Below are 11,443 nucleotides of genomic sequence, written 5' to 3' on the forward strand. Positions count from 1 at the left end.
TTGGGCAGCCAACTTCCGGGGCCGGTATGCATATCCTTGTTGGATTTTGAGCGTCGGAAGAAGGGTTTCGGAGCATTATCAGCAAATTTCGTAGCGGCAGCATTTTCTTGTTTTCCAAATCGAGAAGATTAGATGCACCGAAGTTGTAAGGTGAGAAATGAAGATCTAAATATGGGGTTCAGAGGGAATGCATTATTGTGTCTACATGATGTTGGGACAGGAGATCAGTGGTCGTGGCAGAATTCTGGACTATTCGGTTATGATATCCTTACTTCGGAGTTATTCAGGAATCCTGAATTGAATCGACGTGGGGCGTATCAAGTATCTACGGATCTAGTGGGAGTCTTCGAGTATGGACATCCGGGGAGAATATTTGGGAGAGTGGATTTTCGCAAGGTGGGCGTTCGTTATGTTGGTTGCCTCCGTAGTCTGTGGTGAATATTCGAGTCGCAGTACTCACTATTCAAAAGATGTTGTGATACCGTGTGGAGTCGCAGTACTCATTATATGGCAAGAGAATGCGATGTTGGAATGTTTTCCGTGCAGTGTATGGTGTGGAAGAGTTTTGGGTTTGAGTAGTCCTATTATTGAGTTTTTGGAGCCTGGATGTTGAGTCGGGGACAAGACGGGGGTATCCGTCCCTGTTGGGAGATGTGGGGAAACACGCGAGGAATATGCGCAGCAGAACCCAGAGATTAGAGTCGACACGATCCTTGATTGGATTGTATTGCTCGCACGAGGAAAAGAGAATTTTGTTACTTGTGTGTCACTGGGTCGGGATGGTGGTCACGGGGAGAAAGTTAGTGGAATATTTGGGTCATGAGATGGGTGACAGATGGGGGCTCAGATGTAGAGCCAAGAGCTGATCCAGTACTCAATCTTGAGGAGGAATATGGGGAAGGAGTTTATCAAGATGACATCTGAGGATGTTTTAGAAAGAGTAAACGATCTAGACGCTCGAAGACATGCTTCGGGCATGTACGTTCGATCTCTGAGGAAGCCGCGGTACGTATTGATCCTTGGTTGAGTTGTCTCATTTCAGCAGTCATCATTAGTGCATTAGTATGCCGCCCTTTGAGCTGTTGTATAGGAGGTGGTGTCGGACCCTCATTTACTGAGGAGAGGTAACGCATGGACCCGAGAGTCCTTGCGAGCAGATCCAGAACATGTACGATACATGGAGTAGTGGCAAGGTCGTTAAGCGGATTTCCCTAGATAAAGGAAGAAGAAGGTATGTAGGGACTAGTGCAGCATGTGCATGCGATTGCAAGAGGAGAACTCGTGAGAGTTGCTCTGAGAATTGAGGATGGGTCCCTCAGTTGTTCCGAAATGGATAAAGAGGGTTTAGGATCGGGAAGCCGGTGATTCATGGTTTCCTAACCCTTATGGGTCGAGTGATTGTTGAGATTTAGAGCAGAGTTGCATCTTGGGTAATTCTGGGTTACAGGGAGTGGTGGACAGTACAGAGATCGTGCTTTAGTCGACGGAGCAGAGGCAACAGGTTAAACGGAGGATAATGATCGTCTAGTGTTGACAGGAAAGTTATGCAGACAGACGCCGTTGCGAGCAGGTGTTTCAGATCGGCGACTTCGTACTTCTGACGGTCCCTCCTTGGAAAGGGGTGATCCGATTCAGGAAGAGGGGCAAGTTGGGGCCCCGATATGTTGGGCCTTTTCGTGAAGGTGCGAAGGTAGGACGAGTGGCCTATCGTTTGGAGCTGCCAAAGGAATTGGGATGGATCCATGACATTTTTCATGTGTTGCAATTGAAGAAGTATATAGCCGATGAGTCAACAGTGGTTCCACTAAAGAACAATTAGGTGGATGCGGGCCTGTGTTACGCTGAGAGGCCAGTGGCCATCAGGGATCGGAAAATCAAGGTTCTGAGGAACAAGGAGGTACCTTTGGTATTGGTTCGGTGGTAACCTCGGAAGAGATCGGAAGTGACTGGGGAGTCGGAACGTGAGATGCGGGAGCAGCATCCGGCACTATTTTCAGAGTGAGACTTCGAGGGCGAAGTCCGTTTCTAGTGGGGGAGAATTGTAACAGCCCGAAATCTCGAAGTATTATTAAATCACATTTTGGGGTGTTTTAAAGGGGGGACTCAGCGAGTTGGAGCTTGACTCGCCGAGTAGGAGCACGGACTTGGTCGCGGGTTCGCGACTGGACTCGACGAGTCCATCATGGACTCGGCGAGTCGACGCTGTTCAGCGGAAAACCCTAGCCGTTCAGTTTGGGACGTATATAAGGGATCTTATGCCGTCATTGTTCGTCTTTTGGCCGATTGAGGAGAACCCTAAACGACTGTGGCATCTAGAGCAAGCTTGAAGGCCATTAGTGACTTTGAAGGAATTGTGGTGCAAGAAGAGGAAGGATTTTGGCCAAAGGAAGATCAAGGGGATCGAGTTCTGAGGTTTGGGGACACAAAGAGTACGTTTTCAGGTAATGTTTCGGATCATTCCTGTTATTTTGATGTGTACACGGATTTAGGGTTTATGAAACCCATTTGGTGATTTGATGGATTATTATGTTGTTATACAAAAGTTTATACCCCAGTAATAGGATGATTAGAGGTCCAGAAGTCCCATGAGTGTGTATTTCGGGACCATACGTAATTCTGGAAGCAGTTGATCGACTGCATGGCATGGACTCGCCGAGTCGGATGAGCAGACTCGGCGAGTAGCTTGAAGATTCACTGGGACTCGCCGAGTTTGTTCTTCAGACTCGGGGAGTAGAGTCGGGGTGGCCCTGCGATTCTTCCACGAGGAACTCGTCGAGTCATAGAGATACTCGACGAGTAGAAAGGGAACATCTAGGAAATTGTGAGGACGACTAAACTCGCCGAGTCCAGTCGAGATGACCATGGACCGTTGACCAGAGATGACCTATGTGTGATTTCTTAGGGTCAGTTAATGTGGAAGATCAAAGTATTAATAAGGGAGATATTGTTATAGGGAGCTTGTAGCTCGGCGGATCAGGTGCAAATGATTTCAGGAGTTGCTAACTTCCAGCATCCACGAGGTGAGTTTTCTCACTATACTGTACCCGGAAGGGTTTGATTGTGTGACCGGAAGGTCGAATATGTTATGTGTTATGTTTATATGCTATAAATGGAAAGTTAGTTGCTACGCGTGATATGCATGTTTATATATGGGCCGGAAGGCAAAGTGTTATGTGACAGAAAGGTCAGGTATGATATATGATATATGTGCTTTATGTGTTAGAGTAAATGCATTATGTGCTGTATATGTTTTTGGGCCGGAAGGCAATATGTTATGGGCCGGAAAGCAATATGTTATGGGCCGGAAGGCGAATATGTTATGGGCCGGAAGGCGAATACGTTATGGGCCGGAAGGCGATTATCTCATGGGCCGGAAGGCATTGTGCAGGGACCGGAAGGTCAGGGCCTGGAAAGGCGTATGTGCGTAAGGTGTATATTGGGGAACTCACTAAGCTTCGTGCTTACAGCGTTTTATGTTATGTTGTTTCAGGTTCTTTCAGTAACGCGGGATGGCACTGGCTCGATTGTACACACCAAAGAAAGAGTTGTATTCTGGAGGATCCTGGTTTTCTACTAAGTGAAAATGGAACTATGTTTTTGTAATTCAAATGTGTATGAGATTTTAAACAAGTGTTTTAACATTAATTTGATTAAATAAAATGAAAATTTTGCCTTGAAAATCACGGTGTTACAAATTGGTATCAGAGCCTTGGTTTGAGGGATTCGGACGCGCCTACGGGTAAATCTGGACTCAAATCGAGGAAGTAAGAAAAAGTTTTCAAATAAATAGTTTTCTAAAAAGTGAATAAGAGTTCAAAGAGAAAGCAAGAAAGAGCAGTGTGTACAATCAGCCAGAGCCAGACGGTGATTTCCCAAAATACCCTTAATTTTGAATTATGAAATATTTATTATGCACTTTATGAGATATTATTGCATGCTAGAGACAGGCTAGGTATTTCATATCTTAGGATTAGAATGGCCTGATTTGTGATGCCTTAGTCTAGGGCTTATTGTTATATGTGCGTTATGCTTTTGGATATGTGATGAATGAGAGTATTCAGTTAGAACGCGCAAGGGGTAGAGCTACAAAGTTCAGTGGTACTTCCGAGGATGAGCCGAGAAGGTGGAGTTATCACAAAGAGGGAGTCCTATGTATGCTTCGATGCTCGAATGCTGCTTGCTTTGTGCTTTGTGGAACTCTCGATGATGGGAGTCAGATACTAAGTGAATATGACGATATTCAGGAGGTAGATGACTGGCATCATTAGGAGCTCTTCAGCAGCTGATGGCAAAGAAGTGGGAGGACGACGGAAGAGACTAGGGAGTAACCTAGCCGGATAAGTGCGATGAAAGAGTAGAGGATTTCGCTGGGGAGCGAGCATGTGCGATGGAAATGGTGAAAGAGCAGGTCGAGCAGCTACTTAGGAGCTCTGGGATGGTCCGTGTGGAAAGTATGGGTAGATGTGGCAGGTAGTATGGGCCCGTACTACTGAAAGCAGAGGACCCATACTTGATACAAGGAGTATTCTGGAGGCCCTAAGGAGCAGATTGAGGATAGATGTTATGGTTCGAGTACCATACGTTGGAGCAGATTGAGGAGTGATGTTATGGTCCGGGTACCATACATCGGAGCAGATTGAGGAGTGATGTTATGGTCCGGGTACCATACATCGGAGCAGATTGAGGAGTGATGTTATGGTTCGAACACCATACATCGGAGCGGATTGCAGAGTGATGTTATGGTCCGGGTACCATACATCGGAACAGATTGAGGAGTGGTGTTATGGTTCGAATACCATACATCGGAGCGGATTGCGGAGTGATGTTATGGTCCGGGTACCATACATCGGAACAGATTGAGGATAGATGTTATGGTTCGGGAACCATACACCGGAGCAGATTGAGAAGGGATGTCGTGGGATGAGTGCCATGGTTCGTAGTGAATGATGCTTGTGGTTATCTTGTTATCCGGTCATGATCCATGAGGTAGAGATCGGGCACGATGGGCCTTAGGCCTGCAGACCATGATTAAGTGTGGAGAGGCGTCCTTCGAGAGGAAAGGCGAGTGCCTATCAGAGTATTTTGGTAAGGAGTTAAAGGGAGAGGAAAATTTCGATCTGAGTTGAGCAATCGGTCGATAAGGGAGAGGTCACCTTTTAGGTGGGTATTGCTAATTATGTTGTGTGCAAGATACGAGAGGTCTGACGTTTCAGTTTTGGATTTTGGGGGGGGGGGGGTACACCCTGCAAGTCGTTATCGGTGATGATTTTCCCCAGAGTATTAGGGAGCATGGGTGCCGCGAGGTAGTGAATTATCGTGAACCGACAGTCAGTTGGGACTGAGGTAGTCGAGGACCACACTACACCTAATTGGGAATAATAGGAGGTGTTATAGTGGTAGCAGTGGGGAGTTCAGTCGAGTTTTGCAGTGCAGAGAGTTTTCGTCTATGTCGAGAGTGGGTCCCTGTCCTTGGGACAATTTCCGGTGTTGGAACATTGGTTGACGAGTTGAAGCGAGAGGAACGACGATTCTGCGGTGCAGTCTACGAGCCTGGGATGTTTTTGGGCAGTTGAGATGCTTAGTATTGGATTGGTATGAGATTTGGAACGATTAGAGACAGTCGTGATAAGGAGTTCATCAGAGGTTCAGAGTATAGGGGGTCGATTGATTCCCTTAAGGGGGAATTATCGGGCGTTGCGTAGCACTTCCTCGGAGCAGGTGCGATTTCGCTGGTGGAAAATAGTCGTGGGTTAGTTGAGTGTTAATTGGGAATGGTTCGAACCCTAAGTGGGGGAGAACCGGGTGCAGTACATAATAAAGCAAAGATTCATCAAGAGTGACTATAAGTGAAGTATAGAGATCTGCTATAAGAAATCATGAGACCAGAGGTGTCGGTGATCGAGTGAAGAGGTCAGAGTGAGTTTATGCGGGAAGTACTTGAGGAGGAGAACGAATGTACTCATGATAAGTGATTGGTGTTGTTGCAAGAAGATAGAGAATGATTGGGCAGCCAACTTCCGGGGCCGGTATGCATATCCTTGTTGGATTTTGAGCGTCGGAAGAAGGGTTTCGGAGCATTAGCAGCAAATTTCGTAGCGGCAGCATTTTCTTGTTTTCCAAATCGAGAAGATTAGATGCACCGAAGTTGTAAGGTGAGAAATGAAGATCTAAATATGGGGTTCAGAGGGAATGCATTATTGTGTCTACATGATGTTGGGACAGGAGATCAGTGGTCGTGGCAGAATTCTGGACTATTCGGTTATGATATCCTTACTTCGGAGTTATTCAGGAATCCTGAATTGAATCGACGTGGGGCGTATCAAGTATCTACGGATCTAGTGGGAGTCTTCGAGTATGGACATCCGGGGAGAATATTTGGGAGAGTGGATTTTCGCAAGGTGGGCGTTCGTTATGTTGGTTGCCTCCGTAGTCTGTGGTGAATATTCGAGTCGCAGTACTCACTATTCAAAAGATGTTGTGATACCGTGTGGAGTCGCAGTACTCATTATATGGCAAGAGAATGCGATGTTGGAATGTTTTCCGTGCAGTGTATGGTGTGGAAGAGTTTTGGGTTTGAGTAGTCCTATTATTGAGTTTTTGGAGCCTGGATGTTGAGTCGGGGACAAGACGGGGGTATCCGTCCCTGTTGGGAGATGTGGGGAAACACGCGAGGAATATGCGCAGCAGAACCCAGAGATTAGAGTCGACACGATCCTTGATTGGATTGTATTGCTCGCACGAGGAAAAGAGAATTTTGTTACTTGTGTGTCACTGGGTCGGGATGGTGGTCACGGGGAGAAAGTTAGTGGAATATTTGGGTCATGAGATGGGTGACAGATGGGGGCTCAGATGTAGAGCCAAGAGCTGATCCAGTACTCAATCTTGAGGAGGAATATGGGGAAGGAGTTTATCAAGATGACATCTGAGGATGTTTTAGAAAGAGTAAACGATCTAGACGCTCGAAGACATGCTTCGGGCATGTACGTTCGATCTCTGAGGAAGCCGCGGTACGTATTGATCCTTGGTTGAGTTGTCTCATTTCAGCAGTCATCATTAGTGCATTAGTATGCCGCCCTTTGAGCTGTTGTATAGGAGGTGGTGTCGGACCCTCAATTACTGAGGAAAGGTAACGCATGGACCCGAGAGTCCTTGCGAGCAGATCCAGAACATGTACGATACATGGAGTAGTGGCAAGGTCGTTAAGCGGATTTCCCTAGATAAAGGAAGAAGAAGGTATGTAGGGACTAGTGCAGCATGTGCATGCGATTGCAAGAGGAGAACTCGTGAGAGTTGCTCTGAGAATTGAGGATGGGTCCCTCAGTTGTTCCGAAATGGATAAAGAGGGTTTAGGATCGGGAAGCCGGTGATTCATGGTTTCCTAACCCTTATGGGTCGAGTGATTGTTGAGATTTAGAGTAGAGTTGCATCTTGGGTAATTCTGGGTTACAGGGAGTGGTGGACAGTACAGAGATCGTGCTTTAGTCGACGGAGCAGAGGCAACAGGTTAAACGGAGGATAATGATCGTCTAGTGTTGACAGGAAAGTTATGCAGACAGACGCCGTTGCGAGCAGGTGTTTCAGATCGGCGACTTCGTACTTCTGACGGTCCCTCCTTGGAAAGGGGTGATCCGATTCAGGAAGAGGGGCAAGTTGGGGCCCCGATATGTTGGGCCTTTTCGTGAAGGTGCGAAGGTAGGACGAGTGGCCTATCGTTTGGAGCTGCCAAAGGAATTGGGATGGATCCATGACATTTTTCATGTGTCGCAATTGAAGAAGTATATAGCCGATGAGTCAACAGTGGTTCCACTAAAGAACAATTAGGTGGATGCGAGCCTGTGTTACGCTGAGAGGCCAGTGGCCATCAGGGATCGGAAAATCAAGGTTCTGAGGAACAAGGAGGTACCTTTGGTATTGGTTCGGTGGTAACCTCGGAAGAGATCGGAAGTGACTGGGGAGTCGGAACGTGAGATGCGGGAGCAGCATCCGGCACTATTTTCAGAGTGAGACTTCGAGGGCGAAGTCTGTTTCTAGTGGGGGAGAATTGTAACAGCCCGAAATCTCGAAGTATTATTAAATCACATTTTGGGGTGTTTTAAAGGGGGGACTCAGCGAGTTGGAGCTTGACTCGCCGAGTAGGAGCACGGACTTGGTCGCGGGTTCGCGACTGGACTCGACGAGTCCATCATGGACTCGGCGAGTCGACGCTGTTCAGCGGAAAACCCTAGCCGTTCAGTTTGGGACGTATATAAGGGATCTTATGCCGTCATTGTTCGTCTTTTGGCCGATTGAGGAGAACCCTAAACGACTGTGGCATCTAGAGCAAGCTTGAAGGCCATTAGTGACTTTGAAGGAATTGTGGTGCAAGAAGAGGAAGGATTTTGGCCAAAGGAAGATCAAGGGGATCGAGTTCTGAGGTTTGGGGACACAAAGAGTACGTTTTCAGGTAATGTTTCGGATCATTCCTGTTATTTTGATGTGTACACGGATTTAGGGTTTATGAAACCCATTTGGTGATTTGATGGATTATTATGTTGTTATACAAAAGTTTATACCCCAGTAATAGGATGATTAGAGGTCCAGAAGTCCCATGAGTGTGTATTTCGGGACCATACGTAATTCTGGAAGCAGTTGATCGACTGCATGGCATGGACTCGCCGAGTCGGATGAGCAGACTCGGCGAGTAGCTTGAAGATTCACTGGGACTCGCCGAGTTTGTTCTTCAGACTCGGGGAGTAGAGTCGGGGTGGCCTTGCGATTCTTCCACGAGGAACTCGTCGAGTCATAGAGATACTCGACGAGTAGAAAGGGAACATCCAGGAAATTGTGAGGACGACTAAACTCGCCGAGTCCAGTCGAGATGACCATGGACCGTTGACCAGAGATGACCTATGTGTGATTTCTTAGGGTCAGTTAATGTGGAAGATCAAAGTATTAATAAGGGAGATATTGTTATAGGGAGCTTGTAGCTCGGCGGATCAGGTGCAAATGATTTCAGGAGTTGCTAACTTCCAGCATCCACGAGGTGAGTTTTCTCACTATACTGTACCCGGAAGGGTTTGATTGTGTGACCGGAAGGTCGAATATGTTATGTGTTATGTTTATATGCTATAAATGGAAAGTTAGTTGCTACGCGTGATATGCATGTTTATATATGGGCCGGAAGGCAAAGTGTTATGTGACAGAAAGGTCAGGTATGATATATGATATATGTGCTTTATGTGTTAGAGTAAATGCATTATGTGCTGTATATGTTTTTGGGCCGGAAGGCAATATGTTATGGGCCGGAAAGCAATATGTTATGGGCCGGAAGGCGAATATGTTATGGGCCGGAAGGCGAATACGTTATGGGCCGGAAGGCGATTATCTCATGGGCCGGAAGGCATTGTGCAGGGACCGGAAGGTCAGGGCCTGGAAAGGCGTATGTGCGTAAGGTGTATATTGGGGAACTCACTAAGCTTCGTGCTTACAACGTTTTATGTTATGTTGTTTCAGGTTTTTTCAGTAACCCGGGATGGCACCGGCTCGATTGTACACACCAAAGAAAGAGTTGTATTCTGGAGGATCCTGGTTTTCTACTAAGTGAAAATGGAACTATGTTTTTGTAATTCAAATGTGTATGAGATTTTAAACAAGTGTTTTAACATTAATTTGATTAAATAAAATGAAAATTTTGCCTTGAAAATCACGGTGTTACAAAGTAAGTGCACAGATGTCGTTTATAATGACATACGGATGTACTAAGTAACCTAAAAACAATTTTTTTTATTACGGTTATAACGTGAAGGCTAGAACCCCTACTAAACGCTCTCCCTGTCAAGAGATTAAGGGAACCAAACGCGACCCCTGCACATTCTTGCAAGCCGTGTAATTCACATTAAAGTTATATGATCATGTATACCCAATATAACTATCACCTTTTGTTTAAAACAATGAGTTAGTAATTCATTGGTATAATTAGATCCTGTTTGTGTGTTCTCAGGCTATAGCAAGCTAACTTGTTTGTTATGTTCTGTTTTGTTCTATATCTCTTTACTACATGTTCTGTATGGTATTGTTTGATTCTATTCACTGTTTGTTTGATTCTTGCATGAACTGACTCTTTGTGTGCTTCATTGTACTAGAAGTAACGAATAGCATTCTCCTAAACTATACCTATCATAGTTTACTAATGTTCTACATGGGCTGTTATTGAAAAGACTCATTTATCTACTAAGTTATGCTTGTACTTTAAAAACGGAGTTTTGTGTAACTATAAAGTAACATAACATTAAAGAGTTTTGAAATGTTTTGACAACTTATAAATAACATAAGTAACATTTTGAAAGATATATACGATTCTCATTGTGTTCAACTTGTATTCCCCCCCCCCCTCTTTAAACAGTTAAAATAGTTAAAAGATTCATTATGGGGTATGAACTCACCTGATGTGGGTGATTCAATCGGGTATGCGTGTATGGATGAGAAGTTCCACGAATGAAGTCCTGAGACACAACAAGTCCTAAATGACATATAGGGACACATATTGACATGAATATAATGTTTCTAAACAACTATATGAAAGGAAACACCTTCCAGGACTAGGAAACACCTTGATTTAGTGTTGGAATCATATGCGATTCAACAAAGGGGAGTGAAAAGGCACTCAATGGTGTTTACGGTTTTTGGACCAACTCTAATATAGTTTACGGTCGTAAACCCATGAGTTTATGGCCATAAACTCATGTCCTTATGACCATTTTGTGCTTTGAAGTCCTAGAAGTCATTTTGAAGCATCCTAACTTCAAGTCTAAGCCTTACGAAGTGATTAGGGCAACATATCACCCCTTTATGGGGTTTACAGTTTTTGTACCATTTGCCATTAAGTTTATGGTCGTAAACCCAAATGGTTTATGGTTATTTGTTGTTTTTAAGAAATTAGCACATCAAGGTAAGGTTCTAGGATAGATTCCAAGGCATATGAAAGGACAAAGCACACTTTGGCACCACAATTAGGGTTTACGGTCCAAGATGTTATTGGACAGTAAACACCCTTGATCCTTGGTTTCTTGGGTGATTTCTTGGTTCTTAGAAGTGTAACAAAGCTTATAAGACTCTAGGATGGAAGTACTTACAAGGTAGAAGCTTGAAAAGGTGCTAAAAGTTCAAGAACACTAGTGTGTGTTCTTGGTGTTCTTGGTGAATTTGAAGATCTACACTTTTGGAATGATGTCATGGATGAAAGTGTGTTAGATCACTAGATTAAGGTATATATCAACTAATTAGGGCTTGAAACACTTACAAGTCGAAGATCTAGAAGGAAAATTCACATGGTACTTGAGAGGATTTGAGTTTGGATCTTGGAATTGTGAAAAAGTGTGAAAAATAACTAAGTCTCACATATATAGTCATTAGGGTTTACGGTCCAAATACCATTTGGGCCGTAAACTCAAACTCTTGGAGTTTT

This window comes from Lactuca saligna, chromosome 9 (genome assembly GCF_052625555.1).
Source record: "Lactuca saligna cultivar CGN05327 chromosome 9, ASM5262555v1, whole genome shotgun sequence".
NCBI lineage: Eukaryota > Viridiplantae > Streptophyta > Magnoliopsida > Asterales > Asteraceae > Lactuca > Lactuca saligna.